Genomic DNA, 15,960 nt, shown 5'->3' with positions numbered 1-15,960 from the left:
TTAATAATTTTTCAAACCACGCTTGAGTTTGGTAAAAGTATTTGTTAAACGACGCTACGATACGATTCGCCATGATAGTAGTGGGGCAGCGTTGCGTTGGCTTTGTTGGAAAAGTTGAGTTGATTTTTTTGATTTTCAATTATTTTAGTTTTAGTTAAAAATTTATTTGGATTGATTTTTTTTGAATTTTTTATTTTTTATGAAAAAAATAATAAAATAATTATAATTTAAACATAACATATTAATTTTTTAATTTTGTTTTATAACTAATTTAGTTAAAAAATCAACTCAACTTTCATGCTTAGTCAAGGCTACGATTGTACTAGGCTTCTATTCCACTTCAATTGTTGAATATTTTTAGAGAGAAAATTATACAATACTCTTGGGATATGTTTGTGTGTGGGTGATTTTCCGACCACACTGCCCGCTTAGTAACCAGCTGGAGAGCACTGGCAGAATAGATGGCACCTGACTGACCTGCAACAGAAATATAAGAATCCCGCGGTGGTTTCGACCACCCGGGGGCACTCCGACGATCAAGTCAGTATATCTCTCAAAGATAAATCAAATACTAAACTCACAAGCTTGAGTATCAAAAGCATACCTTGGACCCATGGGGGTGCCTCTCTTTTATAGCCAATACAATCCTAGTCCCAAAAGAAGCCTGACTTCTATGGACTCAGGATTACTGCTAATCTTAGACTCCCAGTAAGATTAGGATAAACTCTCTAAGAGTCCTATCTTTAATACAAACCGAAGTCTTTTCTTCATTCTAGGACTCTTGTCCATATCCAGGTTGAGTTCCCTCTTCATTCTAGGACTCTTGTCCCTTATCCGCTTATCTCGAATTCTGATATCTTCGGAGGAAACCTCGGCCTAGCCGAGATGACCTCGGCACAACGACCAAGACACGTGGCACCTCGGCTGACACGTCGGCGTCACCTTGCCACGTGTTGGTACTCAGAAAATATATCCCCACAACTGTCCCCTAGGTTCTATTACCTCGGCATTCTGAGGTGATGGAATCTACACTGTTCGTTCATCTGTGCCCCTCTGTCCTAGATCAAACTCGCCGACCTCAAAGTTCTATGGACTTTACTGTCCACTGGTGTCAAGAATCAAGTTTCATGCTTTCCGAGCTGCTTGAAATTGCACCTCCTAGCCGAGGTTCTGGTTCCATTAATTCGTAAACTCCAAGAGCTTTGCAACTGTTCCACTCACATTCTTCGATGGATTCTCGACTTCCAGTCATCTATTTGACTCCAGCGATCTTTATATCAGCGTTCATTTCTCTTGATAGGTTCATAAACTCTTTTATTAAGCTCAATCTTTCATAACTATTTTGAATCCGTTTACTTGCCCTCTGTTGTTTTCTATTTTCGTTTGTTTTCAAGTTTTAAATTGCTTGAACGCCTGGCACTGTTCTTGCCATATCCGCTTTCTGTTGCTAGCATCGTGTCTGGGTCATTACTTTCTTGTTCTTCACATATTTACTTAGTGCCTGTGTACTTGGCTTTATTCTTTGAACTTTGTCATTTTCTTGACTCTGATTTTTCTCTTCTTGTTTTTCTTATTGTATTTCTAGATTCTTGCCTTCGTTTCTGTTTTCTGCATAGTCTTAGAACCACGTCCCTTCTTGAAATTGTTGCCGAGATAATGGTAGAGAAGCTCTCTCAACTGACTGCCAATGCTGAACCACCGTCAACTGTTGAAGTAGATTAGTCCGACGTTCTTGTCTTAGTCCCTAGTTCTTAGGGTCTTCATCTTTGTACTTTTATTTTCTTTGCATATGTAACCTTTTTTGCTTCTGAAAAAAGTTTGTTGTTGGCCGATGTTAACATTCTGTGCTCCTTGATTATCATTCCTTCTTCCACTGTATTTGATAGCCATGTCGGGTAATTGATTTCTCGGATAGTCCTAGGCTCTAGAAGTCTGTCTACTTCTTCCTCTACTGCTTCGACGTGCATCAACGTCGGTCTTCTTGCTCGTTGGATTACAGGTTTGGCCGACCTGTCGACGTTCAGTTGGTGGCAAGTGACCTCGGGATCAATGCCAGGCATTTCGTAAGGTGTCCAAGGAAATACCTCAATGTTTGCTCTCAAAAAAGCTTCCAATTCTCTTTCTTCTTCTTCGGCTAAGCCTGAGCCGAGAAGAAAGAAGCGTTCTTCATCACCCTCCTGAACGAGGATTTTCCTCAGTGCCTCTTCACTCTTCTCGGCTGGCTCCTTGCCGACATCATCTAGGACCTCTATGTCCTCGTTTTCAATCTCTGCCTTCTCTGGTTCTCGATTGCTGCATGTGGATTTCATTGCTGCCATGGAGCAATTCTCCGTCTGCAGTTGATCTCCTCTAACTTCTTCAATCCTATGTTCTGTGGGGAACCGCAATAGTTGATGCAACGTTGAGGGAACTGCCCCCATTGCATACAACCATGGTCTTCCCAAGATGATGTTGTAAGGTGAAGGCGTGTCAATCACGACGAATTCTGTTTTGATCTTCTTCTATCTGCTCTTGCATGATTTTATACTTAGAATATTTTGCATGCCTTTCATACTTTGCCTCCTTTGTGCAATCTTCTCGGGATTACATACCTCAGGTATAATAGCTACAAAACTTTTACTTCGGCAAGATACTGACCTGCAAACTTTTCATAAATTCTAACAAGTGTGAAACATATACTACTCAATGTTAACTTTGCAAACTTTTTCTCAAGTTTCAACAAGTGTTTAAACGGTGATCTCGGTCTAGCCTACTTGTAAATTGCTATAAATTTCAACAAGGATTAACATATACTGTAACAGGGATCAACAAGGATTAACATAACAAGTGTTAAACAATAATCTATTTGTAAATTGCTACGAATTTCAACAAGTGTTTAAACAACATACTTAGCTTTTTTCTTAACCTGTAAATTGTTGCAAATTTCAACAGATGATCATACGTCGGCTTAATGTTATCTTGTAAATTGCTACAAATTTCAACAAGCGAAGAGAAACAGTAATCTTGGCTTAACTTCAACTTGTAAATTGCTACAAATTTCAACAAGTGAAGATAAAGAATAATCTCAGCTTAATTTCAACTTGTAAATTGCTACAAATTTCAACAAGTGAAGATAAGGAACCATCTCAGCTTAACTTCAACTTGTAAATTGCTACAAATTTCAACAAGTGAAGATAAGGAACCATCTCAGCTTAACTTCAACTTGTAAATTGCTACAAATTTTAACAAGCGAAGATAAGGAACCATTTCAGCTTAACTTCAACTTGTAAATTGCTACAAATTTCAACAAGTGAAGATAAGGAACCATCTCAGTTTAACTTCAGTTAAACATCATCTTCGACTTAACTTCGGTTAAGCATCATCACGGTTTAACTTCGGTTAAACATCATCTTCGGCTTAACTTCGGTTAAGCATTATCTCGGCTTAACTTTGGTTAAGCATCATCTCGGTTTAACTTCGGTTAAACATCATCTTCGGCTTAACTTCGGTTAAGCATTATCTCGGCTTAACTTCGGTTAAACATCATCTTCGTTTAACCAACTTGTAAATTGTCCACAAATTTCAACAAGTGGTAAACGCATTCTTCTTCTCTACGCCCCTAGTGTGAACTTAAAATCCACTTGGGTTCTCATCATACATGTAGTTTCGACCTTGTCGCCGAGGTTGAATTCAAGCCGAGGTTGTCGGCCTTGGTTTCTCTATTGATCTTACTTGGCTCCGACCTGAGTTTGATTTTCGGCCTCGCATCGGCGAGCCATTTCTCTTTTCTTGTTCCGACGCCTTTATTCCTGGCATGTCTTCCTTGGCCCTAGCATACTTCTCAATTTGGGCCAACTTTAGTCTGATCTTGTGTGTTTCCTTTTTATCTTCTGGGATCTGAGATTTGCTCATCGTGCTCTTCTCTTCTCGGACTCAGGTGCCGAGATCTTATCTTCTAGAATCTTGGATTTGCTCACTTAGGTTGAGCTCTTCTCTTCTCGGACCTATTCATCTAGGCCGAGATATGTCTTCTAGGATCCGGGATCTGGAATTCGGGATCTGCTCACTTAGGTTGAGCTCTCGTCTTCTCGGGCCTACTTGTCTAGGCTGAGATCATGTCTTCTCGGATCCGGGATCTGGAATTCTGGATCTGCTCACTCAGGATGAGTTCTTCTATACTCGAATGTTATCTCCTTGGGAGCGCTCATGCCCCTTGTCTTTGCATCCCTTCTGGAAGGGTCTTCGTTCCTCCGCAGGTATCTATCCTTCCACACCTGGAGGTCGTCTTCGTTGCTTCGATCTGTTGTCTTTGGTGCGTCACCTTCCTGGCCGGCTTCTTTCACTCCGTGACTCTGGTCACGAGTTTCTGTGTTGCGGTTGTCCCCTTCAACGTCGAGGTTGATAGATCTCTCATTCCCAGTAGGAGCATTGTCTCCAGTCTGATCCTTCTGTTTGTCATTGGCTATCTATTCTTCTTTCTTTCCCACAGATGGCGCCAAATTGTGTGGGTGATTTTCCGACCACACTGCCCGCTTAGTAACCAGTTAGAGAGCACTGGCAGAATAGATGGCACCTGACTGGCCTGCAACAGAAATATAAGAATCCCGCAGTGGTTTCGACCACCCGGGGGCACTCCGACGATCAAGTCAGTATATCTCTCAAAGATAAATCAAATACTAAACTCAAAAGCTTGAGTATCAAAAGCATACCTTAGACCCATGGGGGTGGTCTCTTTTATAGCCAATACAATCCTAGTCCCAAAAGAAGCCTGACTTCTATGGACTCAGGATTACTGCTAATCTTGGACTCCCAGTAAGATTAGGATAAACTCTCTAAGCGTCCTATCTTTAATACAAACTGAAGTCTTCTCTTCATTCTAGGACTCTTGTCCATATCCAGGTTGAGTTCCCTCTTCATTCTAGGACTCTTGTCCCTTATCCGCTTATCTCGGATTCCGATATCTTCGGAGGAAACCTCAGCCTAGCCGAGATGACCTCGGCACAACGACCAAGACACGTGGCACCTCGGCTGACACGTCGGCGTCACCTTGCCACGTGTTGGTACTCAGAAAATATTTTTTTGATATTTATTTTATCAAATTAGTTTATATTTTTATAAAAAAAATTAAAAAACAAATCAAACATAGTCATTGTCTTTTGTATTTTTATTTTGCTTTTATTTATATATTTATAATTTTTTTCAAAACCACGTTTATGAAGAAATTTTGACAAAGTAAAGATTGTGAAGAAACATTGATGAAGGGTAAGATTGGAAAATAAAATAATATAGCTATAATCCTATATTCATATATTTTTTTATCCAGTGCAAATCAAACAATGGATAATTGATAATTTATCCTACTAACCCAATTGACTAGTGAATACCACACTAATTTGATAGGATTATTAATACCTTCACTATTGGTCTTGTGAGCCGAGGTGTTATATTGCCATATTGAATAAAGAAAAAATAGATTAAAATAATTAATAAAATTAAATATCACATTTAATTCATAATTATTTTTATTTTTTTTCTTATAACCATTAAATCAATTAAAAAAAATAACTATCATCTTAAATAATTTTTTTAACTAAATTAAAATAACTAAAAAGCCAAAATATATATATATATATATATAAAATATATTCTCAAACAGGATCAGAGCATCCGCATCAGCCTCAATAAATTTTGAGTCAAATTATAACCTAAAATTCATTTTTGTTATTTTAGCTAGTCACCTTTTTGAACAACTCCAATCACACTCTCTATTTTTCACTAGCTAAAGTACAAAAAAAATGCACTCTTTATTTTACCTAATTACTTTAGTTATTGTGCTCTCCAACCACGCTCTTTATTTTAGCTAATCATTTAAACTAACCTAATTAATTTTTAAAATAAAAAATATACTAATTGTTGATATTTTACCAATATAAATTTGCAATAATAATAAATTTGCCCATACAAACATACAGAACCTGTAGAATGAGGAGAAAAAAATACAAAATACAAAATAAGTTATTCCGTAATTCATCAAACATAATTGAAAGAACATATAAAATTGCTACATACACACACACACACATATATATATATATATAATATATAAAATCGCAAATTCAAGACATAAATATATAAAAATCTAAAATATATACAAACATAATTGTTTGGAGAGCCTTTGGGGCTCTTCAATTGTAACCACCAAAAAAATAGGATGGTAAAGTAGCTAGCCCAATAGCTAGCACATTAGAACTCAAAATTAGACTTACATTGGCTAAAATGTCTAACAAGTCTTGGTTAACTATCCATTTGGAGATGTTTTCACTATTTACTGCATCAAGCTCTCTATTCTAACTCAATCTTATTAAAATATTAATTTCTTATTGTATTTGTTATTCTTTATTTTTTTATTAAATTGATGAGATGCTACCCAAACAATTCTTAAAAAATGCACACAAAAAAAAAATGCCGTTGACCGGTTGACCGATTAGGTTAATTTTGGACTCTTTTTTTTTTCTGCTACAGGCAGTCACGGGACATCCGGTAGGATATCTGGGTAGACATCCGGGTAGACGATCAGTTTAAAGATTTTGACCCAATTTTGCTCCATAAAATATAATAAGAAATATGTAACTAGTGAATACTGGCTCAACAAAATTATTAAGGTAATATAACAAATTTAATAAAAAATTTATTTATAAAAAATTTATTGAAATTGATGAAAAACAAATTTGATGTTAATAGAGACTGATGCGGATCCTCCAAGCGAGATCTCACTTCCTACTTGCGGCTGGGTAGGCCCCGTTTAGTATAGGTGTTAAAATAACTTATAGATTATAACTTAACAGATTATAAATTATGACTTTAATCAGAAATTGTTAATCTGTTTAGTGTAACTGTTGGATTATAGATTTAAGTTGCTAAGTAGTGTTTGTTAAATAAGCTGTGAAATAGTTTTTTCAATTAATTTTTATTTTTTGTTTGTCTACATTTCTCATAAAAAATAATAATAATAATCTATAATCCATTTGGGTCTTTTTCTATTTTTAAAAAAATAAAAAATAAAAAAATTTAAAAGTATAACCATAAATTAGCATGTCCACAGCAGAAGCTGATAATCAGAAATAAGGGGTGAACAGCTTCTCAGATTCAGTTTTTTTGAGTTAAAATAAGCGGTTAGAATCAGAAACTGTTTGAATAAGTTTAACCAAACAATCCAAAATAACTTTTTCAAAATTAAAAACCATAAGTTAGCTCTGAAAAGTTAAAACAAATACCTCGTAGCCTCAAGGCTCTGATTTTTTTTTTTTTTTTTGCTTTTTTTTGGGTAATCACACCCCAATCGGTGTTGGGGGAAAAACAAATATTTACATGAAAAATTTTATAATTTTAATTATTAATATGTATAATTTTTTTATTAATTTATAATTTTTTTTTAAAAAAAATCTCACGGATTTGATATTTCCCTCTTTCTTTTTTTGAGATTTGCGCCTTAACGCTTGGTTATAGTTTAAAGCACAAAATTATTTTAAAAAAAAAGTATAAAGCTAAAAACTTTGTTTGGGCCAATCATTGATTTTTGGGTGCGTTTAGTTTGGATTTTCAAATCAATTTTTGAGAGTTAGAATTTTGTTTGGGCCAATCATTCAGGATTTGTCAATCACTTTTTTAATCTCTTCGCTCTTTTTCTCATATTTTATAGTCCTGTTTAGTAGAGCTGTGGAAAAGTACTTATAACTTATACCTAAACAGCTTATAACTTATAACTATGAACATAAGCTGATTTTTGACTTATTTTTAAAGCATCTCCTGCCCCACTCAAAGAATAAGTTGATTTCTGACTTCTAAAAAGCTATAAGCTATAAGCAATAAGTTAAACCAAACACATCAAAATAGTTTAAATTAAGCTGAAAGTTAAAATAAACTGATTATAATTTCTGTCAAACAGGCACTATATTTCAATCAATTATTTTTTCTATCTCCTATTTCTTTCTCTCACATCATGGAGATCAATCAATTATCTTTTTCTCTCATACCCATTTATTTAATTACAAAAAAACTACTAATACAAATCATTTCAAACTACAAAACTCCAAATTTGCAAAAACTATTTTCAAAATATATAATCAAACAAATTTTCAAATTTTGAAAACTATTTCCAAAAAATTATCTCTCAAAATTGATTCTGAAAACCAAACCAAACCAAACGCAGTAAGTTTTCAAAATAATTTTTTTTGTGTTTTCTTGTTTTCGTTTTTTTTTTTTTGTGTATTTTAGTTAAAAAATTAGATGTACTTAATTTAAATATATTTAAAAAGTAAAATATTTGTAAATAAATTAATAAATACCACAATATACTAAATTTTTATATTGTTTTGTATTTAGTGAAATTTTAATTGGGAGTTGAAACTTCAAAATACAAATATAAATGAAAGAGCAAATTATAAATACACCTACTGGAATTTATTTAAATATGAATTGTCTTCTGTAGTTTTGAAAATTACAAATACTCATTTGTTAGAATTTTTTTATTTAACATAATTAACCGAAAAAAATAAAATTTCTAACGACTCTGCTATCCAACAATAAAATTATCAAAATTGTTAATTGAAATATATTTATAACATAATTAAAAATAATAATTGACTTAACGATATATTGATAAAATTGATCATTTGTTACAAGATTATAAATTTAAAGGAACGAAATATAATTTTCAAAATCATAAATCATATTTAAAATAAATCTTAAAGAATATATTTGTAATCTACCAACATAAAACTATTATAATTTGTTGCAGTAGACATTAAACATCATTAACGTGACCATGATTTTATTTGATTTTATTTTTTGCGCAAGATTTTCTCCTTTTGTACGGGTGTGCATGCTCACATTTAAATAGTTTAAAACTATATATTTACAAGGTGATTTTTTTTTATTGAATATTTGCAAGGTAAGTTAATCAAGTGAAATTGGTAGAAAGGAGGACTTTCATTTTGTAAGGTTGGTGGTTACAGGCTTAATTTGGAATTCGTTTGGGAATAGATTATTTTTTTATATTATTTGACTATTTTAGTAAGTTATTTTAATTTTTATGTTTGAAAAATGAGTTGACTTTTTCTAAAAATTATTATATTAAAAAATGTGTTTGAAATTGATGTTAAAGATGGAAAATGACTAAAATGCCCATACAACACTGACGTTATTTCCATGCATAGTAGAGAGTGGCGTGGCAATACTATTTCATGCAAATGCAAACCACAACTATTGAATCATAGGGGTAAAAGCATCATTTGACAACTTGTCCTCATAATCCTACAAAACCACGTGATGAACTTTTGTTTGTATGTGTTTATTGACTATTTTTACTATGTTGACTATTTTATCCTCAATCTTTGGATATGTTGGTTTAGTTTTGAGAGATGAGTCTTAGAAGAAAAAAAATTTAAAATTATTTGGTTTGAGATTTTTTTTTTTTTTTAACACATTAATCAATCACTTTTTTTCTCTCATCTCTCTTTCTCAATCACTTTTTTTCTCACATATATCTACTCAATTATAACAAAATATTAAATCATCCCAAACTCCTAAACTCCAAAATTACTTTCAAAATATAAAACCAAACAAACCAAAAAAATTTCTAAACTCTCCAAAACTTTTTTTGAAAATCACTCTCTTAAAATCAAACCAAACACACGTGTTTTTTTAAATTTATTTCAAAATTTTGGTCATTTTAACTTAATTCTATAAGCCTTGGTTTGGTTTTTGAGTTGGGACTAATAAGCATATAAGGACAAACCAAAAAAAAAAAAATCACAAAATGACAAAACACTTTGGTTTGGTTTTGGGAGAGATGTTTTTAAAATTATTTTGGGTAGAGAGTTTAGAAATTTTTTTGGTTTGTTTGGTTGTGTATTTTGAAAGTAGTTTTGGAGTTTGGAAGTTTAGAATGATTTGATATTTTGCTATAATTGAGTAGACGTGTGTGAGAGAGAAAAAGTGATTGAGAATGAGAGCGGAGAGAGGAGAGAGAAAAAGTGATTGATTGATAGATAAGAGAGAGAATGTGATTTTGGAAATTGTTTTGAAAAATTTACAAACCAAACAATTTTTTTAGAAAAATTTTTCCAAAATCACTCTACAAATCTAAACCAAACATACTCTTAACTTTTGATGCAAAATTACCAAATTGACTCATATACAAATAAAAAGTCAAAAAAATATCATTTCAAATGAAGGGCAATTTTGTCATTCCAATGCAAAAAGTCAAAAAAATCAAACAAAAAAACTAAACGAACAAAAAAATCTCAAGCTAAAAAAATTCAAAAAATTTAAAAGTCAAGTTTGCCAAACGACACTAATAATAATGTGAAAATTGGGAGCAAGTTCAAGTATTCTTTGGATTTTGGTCAATAGTCTGCATGTTGAAGTATATTAGGCGTTGAGATTCAACACACACCGTAGAATTTTTCATATGATTGGTGACGTGGGTAGGCCCATAAAGGCCATAACCCATTATGAACAACCCAAGCCTACCACTTAGGGCCCAATACATAACCCAACAGATAAGGCCCAGCACCATCTGGAAGTCAACATGGCATGAAAGACCAATGATATTCAGACACGTAGCAGGTAAAGGGCAAGCCACATCAGTAGATAAAGATCTGCAAAGTTATTGCCACTGTGCATCGCCATTAATGCAGCCCCTCACTGTATTTATTACGACAACACCTCTCCGTCGGGACAGCATGCCCTCACCCTGAACAAGGTAAGCTACAGCATAGACTTTTGGCCAAGGTGACAGGTCGGAAGGGACAACGAAATGATTACCAAAGGATATAAGCAAACGTTGAAGACAAGAAGAAAGTTAAGCTTTTTTATCTCTAATCTATCTGCATATTCCACTCTCTCTCTCTAACTTGCTCGTCGGAGGGTTCGCTGGAGGACTCCCCGTTCCCCGTTGAACTCTTGTGCAGGTTTTCTGGTGGGCTTGGTCATTCGGACATCAGGCTTGAGGAGCGTAGATCAGTCCAACTTGTCCTACCATCAAAAACTACATCATCAGTTGGCGCCGTCTGTGGGAAAGCTTTGCTCCGCACGCCAGTTGTGCTCATTGTTGCCGGAGACCCTGTTCCAATAACCCTTTCCTGCTACCCATCAAAGTGTATGGTTACGACTAGATCTATGGATTCTCACCAAAATGTTGTCGACCACCAAGCCGACCCCCTCAATCCAAACAACTCACCACAGTATTTCATCGAGCTTACCAACAGCATTAACCGCATGGCCGAGCAAAACCAAGTCCTGATAAATGCTCTACTCCAAAGAAACCTTCATATGCCTCCTCCACCACCTCCCGATATTCCGCCCAACCAAGAGCAAGCCCCGAGCCATACTATCTCGCAGCCCTATCCACCCAACTTGGAAGGCTTGCAACCTCCTCCTCCTAATATAAATCCACCACCCCGACCCTCGCATCCATCGGTCCTAGCACCAACCCCTGAAGGGGAAGCCAGTAGCGTCCAACCCCCGCTGCCTTCCGGTGGTGATAATATCCCTCTCTGGGATACCGAACTCCGAGCCATGAAGCTCCAACTCCAAGGGGTCATGCAGAACATCCAGCATAAACCCTCTACCATAGCAAACTCACCATTTGTTGCCTCCATCCGGGACAAACCTCTAACCTCCAAGTTCAAAATACCCACCGTCGATTCTTTTGACGGTACGACAGACCCAGTCGACCATCTGGAGACCTACAGAACCCTCATGATCCTCCATGCATTCCCTGATGAGATCATGTGTCGAGCTTTCCCCGTGACACTGAAGGGGTCAGCTCGGCTGTGGTTTAGCCAGTTACCAGCAGACTCCGTCTCCACTTTTCAGCATCTCAGTGACTCCTTCCTCAGCCATTTTATAGGAGCCCAGCGCCAGCGACGTCCAGCAACCCAACTCCTCAATATCCGTCAGACCGAGGGGGAGTCGCTGTGCAGCTTCGTCACCCGTTTCAAAACCGAAGCCTTGCAGGTAGCGGAAAACGATGACAAGGTCATCCTTACGGCTTTCATGGCTGGTCTGCTGTCGTCTGACTTCTTTTTCTCCCTCTCTAAAAACCCCCCAACCTCCATGGCAACCCTACTCTCCAAAGCTCAAAAATACATGAATGTTGAAGATTCCCTAGCCGCCCGACAAGATCCTATAACCAAAAACCCGACCCCCAGAGAAAAGAGGAAAGATCCAGACACCAGAAATACCCAATACAATAACCAAACGTCTCAGTACACTGACCGACCCCCCAGAACTGAGCGGTCGGCCCAAGCCCGACCGGCGGGTCAGTTCGAGTGGTACACCCCCCTAAACTCCCCCATAGAACAAGTCCTCAATCAGATCCAGCGGGACTACCCCCTGAAATGGCCCCAACTATCGTGAACCCCTTCCAACTGGAAAGACCAGTCCAAATATTGTCGTTTTCACTAGGACCACGGCCATAACACCGATGAGTGTGCTAACCTCAAGGATCAGGTCGAGACCTTAATACGTCAGGGATGACTTAGCCGGTTCACGGACACCCGCCCTCAGCAGAGGCAAAGGACTGAACCCAACAGAAACAACCGCCGGCGCACTCCTCCCCGGCAGCCAGCCCAACCTAACCAAGGCCATGATTACCCTCCACAGCAACCTCGGGCACAGGTTAACCCCGCCCCACCTGTTGGAGAAATTAGAGTTATTTCCGGCAGACTTGCTTGTGGCGGACCATCCCGCTCGGCTCAGCGGGCAGAATTCAGGAAAATAAGGCAAGGCTCAAATAAAGAAATTGCCACGTTGGATCGACCCTCCAAACAACCCATGCAGTGGACCGAGCCTATCACCTTTAAGGACGCCGATTGCACAGGCATTCGTTACCCCCACGATGACCCCCTCATCATTTCGGCCCTCCTCTCCAACTACAAGGTCAGACGGGTTCTCATAGACAACGGCAGCTCTTCAGACATCATCTTCCTCAACTGTTTCCGTCAGCTCAAGATCGGGGAAGAAAGTCTTTCCCCTCTCCAAACCCCTTTGGTCGGTTTCACTGGTGACCGGGTGACCTCCATCGGCTCTATCGATCTCCTCATCACCATCGGCGAGTACCTACGGCAGACCACCAAGTTGCTCACCTTATTTGTTGTCAACTACCCCTCTGCTTACAACATCATCCTTGGCCGAACCGCCCTAAACGCCTTCCAAGCCATCACCTTCACCTTCCATTTCGCCGTCAAGTTCCCTACCGACCTTGGGGTCGGCACAGTCAGAGGAGAACAGACTGTGGCCAGAGAATGCTATGTTGCCTCACTTAAAGAAGTTAAGCTTAAGGAGACCATGATCATTAAAGGACTTGACGTCAGAGACGATGATGAGCTGGTCAGAGGAGAACCAGTGGAAGAGCTTATCGAGGTCTCCATCGACCCCACCAACCCGACGAAAACTGCCAAGATTGGCAGCCAACTGCCCTCCCATGCCAAGGCCGACCTCACCGCCCTCTTGATCGAGCACAACGATGTCTTCGCCTGGACTCACTCCGATATGCCAAGGATCGACCCCTCCTTCATCAGCCACCGTCTCAGTGTTAAGCCTCATTTCCGACCTATCCGCCAGAAGCAGCGCATTTTTCACCCGGCATGCAATAACCTTATTGCTTCTGAAGTAGACAAACTCCTTGAGGCACAGTTCATCACTAATGTGGACTATCCCAAATGGCTGTCGAATGTGGTTCTGGTTCGTAAAAATAATGGTAAATGGCGACTCTATGTCGACTACTCCGACCTCAACCGAGCCTGCCCCAAAGACAGCTACCCTCTCCCTCGCATAGATCTACTGGTCGACGCCACAACCGGTCATCAAATGCTCAGCTTTATGGATGCCTTCTCTGGATACAACCAAATCTTGATGCACTCATCTAACCAGGAGCACACCTCCTTCATCACCGACCGAGGCACCTACCACTACCGTGTGATGCCATTTGGGTTGAAGAATGCCGGGGCCACTTACCAACGGTTGGTCAATGCCGTCTTCCATCATCAGATAGGCCAGAACATGAAAGTATATGTCGATGACATGCTGGTCAAGAGCACGCTCTCCACTGATCATCTGGCCGACCTGCGGGAAACCTTCGCCACCCTACGAAAGTACCAGATGAAGCTCAATCCAGAAAAATGTGCCTTCGGCGTCAGATCGAGGAAGTTTTTAGGATTCATGGTCAATCAGCGGGGCATCGAGGCTAACCCCGAAAAGATCAAGGCCTTAATCGAAATGCAGTGACCCAAAACGGTCAAGGAGGTTCAGAGGCTTACTAACCGAGTAGCCGCCCTCAACCGCTTCATTTCCCGAGCAACGAATAAGTGTCTTCCCTTCTTCAAAGTCCTTCGCCAACTTTTGAATGGACGGTTGAATCTGAAGAGGCTTTTCAACAGCTGAAACAGTACATGGCTAACCCCCCCTACTTTCCCAAGCCATCACAGGCGAACCCCTCTTCCTCTATCTAGCCGTGTCACACACTGCAGTCAGTGCAGCACTCGTCAGGGAAGACAACTCTGTCCAGCGACCGGTCTACTACATCAGTCGGGCTCTTCGGGGGGCGGAACAGAACTACCCATTATTAGAAAAAGTGTCATTGGCCTTGGTCCCTGCCTCCAGAAGGCTCCGCCCTTACTTCCAAGCCCATTCCATAGTGGTCCTCACTGACCAACCGCTGAAGAAGATAACGCAACAACCAGAGCTTTCCGCCAGGCTTATGCAATGGTTGGTCAAACTCAGTCAATTTGATATCTCCTACCGGCCTCGGACAGCAATTAAGGGACAGGTTGTTGCCGACTTCATCCTGGAATTCACTAACCTCACCCCAACCACAACTCCTCCGCCCCCACAAACCCCTACCGAGCCAGAAAACCCCCACTCGTAGACCGTCAACGTCGATGGATCATCCCGCAAAGAAGGCAGTGGGGCTGGTCTAATCCTCACCGCCCCTGACGATGGTTATTTCAAATGTGCTCTCCGCTTCCTGTTTGATGCAAGCAATAATGAGGCCGAATATGAGGCATTGATAGCAGGTCTCCGCCTAGCCAGAGACATCGGTGTCAGCCACATCCAGGTGTTCAGTGATTCCCAGCTTATCGTCGGGCAAATTACGGGGGAATTCGACGCCAAAGAGGACACCATGCAGGCATATAGGGATGTCGCTCTCCCCCTTGCTCGCCTCTTCAATACCTTCCATATCAAGCACATTCCTCGAGCTGAAAACTCCAAGACAGATGAGATGGCCCAATTGGCTTCTGCAGACCAGTCAAATCTCAACCACGGGGTCCACCTCGAATACCTGACCAACCCGGCCATCTCCCCTAACTGGTAGGAAGTCTACTTCCTCCAAAATGAACCTATCCCATGGGCGGCAGACATCTTTCTGTATCTAACAACGGGGGAACTTCCAGACGACAAACAGGAGGCCGCCAAAGTCAGGGTCCGGTCGTCCAACTACTTTCTTGTCGGCGACCTCTTATACAAACGTGGTTTTTCACACTCGTACCTCAGATGCCTCAATCCTACTCAAGCAACCTACGTGATGAGGGAAATCCATGAGGGTATCTGTGGTAATCATTCAAGCGCCCGGTCTCTCGCCCACAAAATCCTCCGCACTGGTTATTTCTGGCCTACTCTTAATCAGGATGCGACAAACTCCGTGCTCAAATGTGATAAGTGCCAGCGTTTTTCCAACATCCCCCATTCCCCTCCTACAAAATTGATCACACTTTGCAGCCCCTACCCATTCACCAAATAGGGGATCGACTTGGTTGGCCCATTGTCCACTGGCCGAGGCCAAACCAAATTTGCCATTGTCGCCATTGATTACTTCACCAAATAGGTGGAGACAGAACCCCTTGCCACAATTACCAAGCGGAACACAACCAGGTTTATTTGGCAGTCGATTGTATACATATTTGGTATCCCTCAAGC

This window comes from Camellia sinensis, chromosome 1 (genome assembly GCF_055761805.1).
Source record: "Camellia sinensis isolate YWXY chromosome 1, ASM5576180v1, whole genome shotgun sequence".
NCBI classification, from domain to species: Eukaryota; Viridiplantae; Streptophyta; class Magnoliopsida; order Ericales; family Theaceae; genus Camellia; species Camellia sinensis.
The sequence above is the reverse complement of the archived record's forward strand: the minus strand, read 5'-3'. Positions refer to the sequence as shown.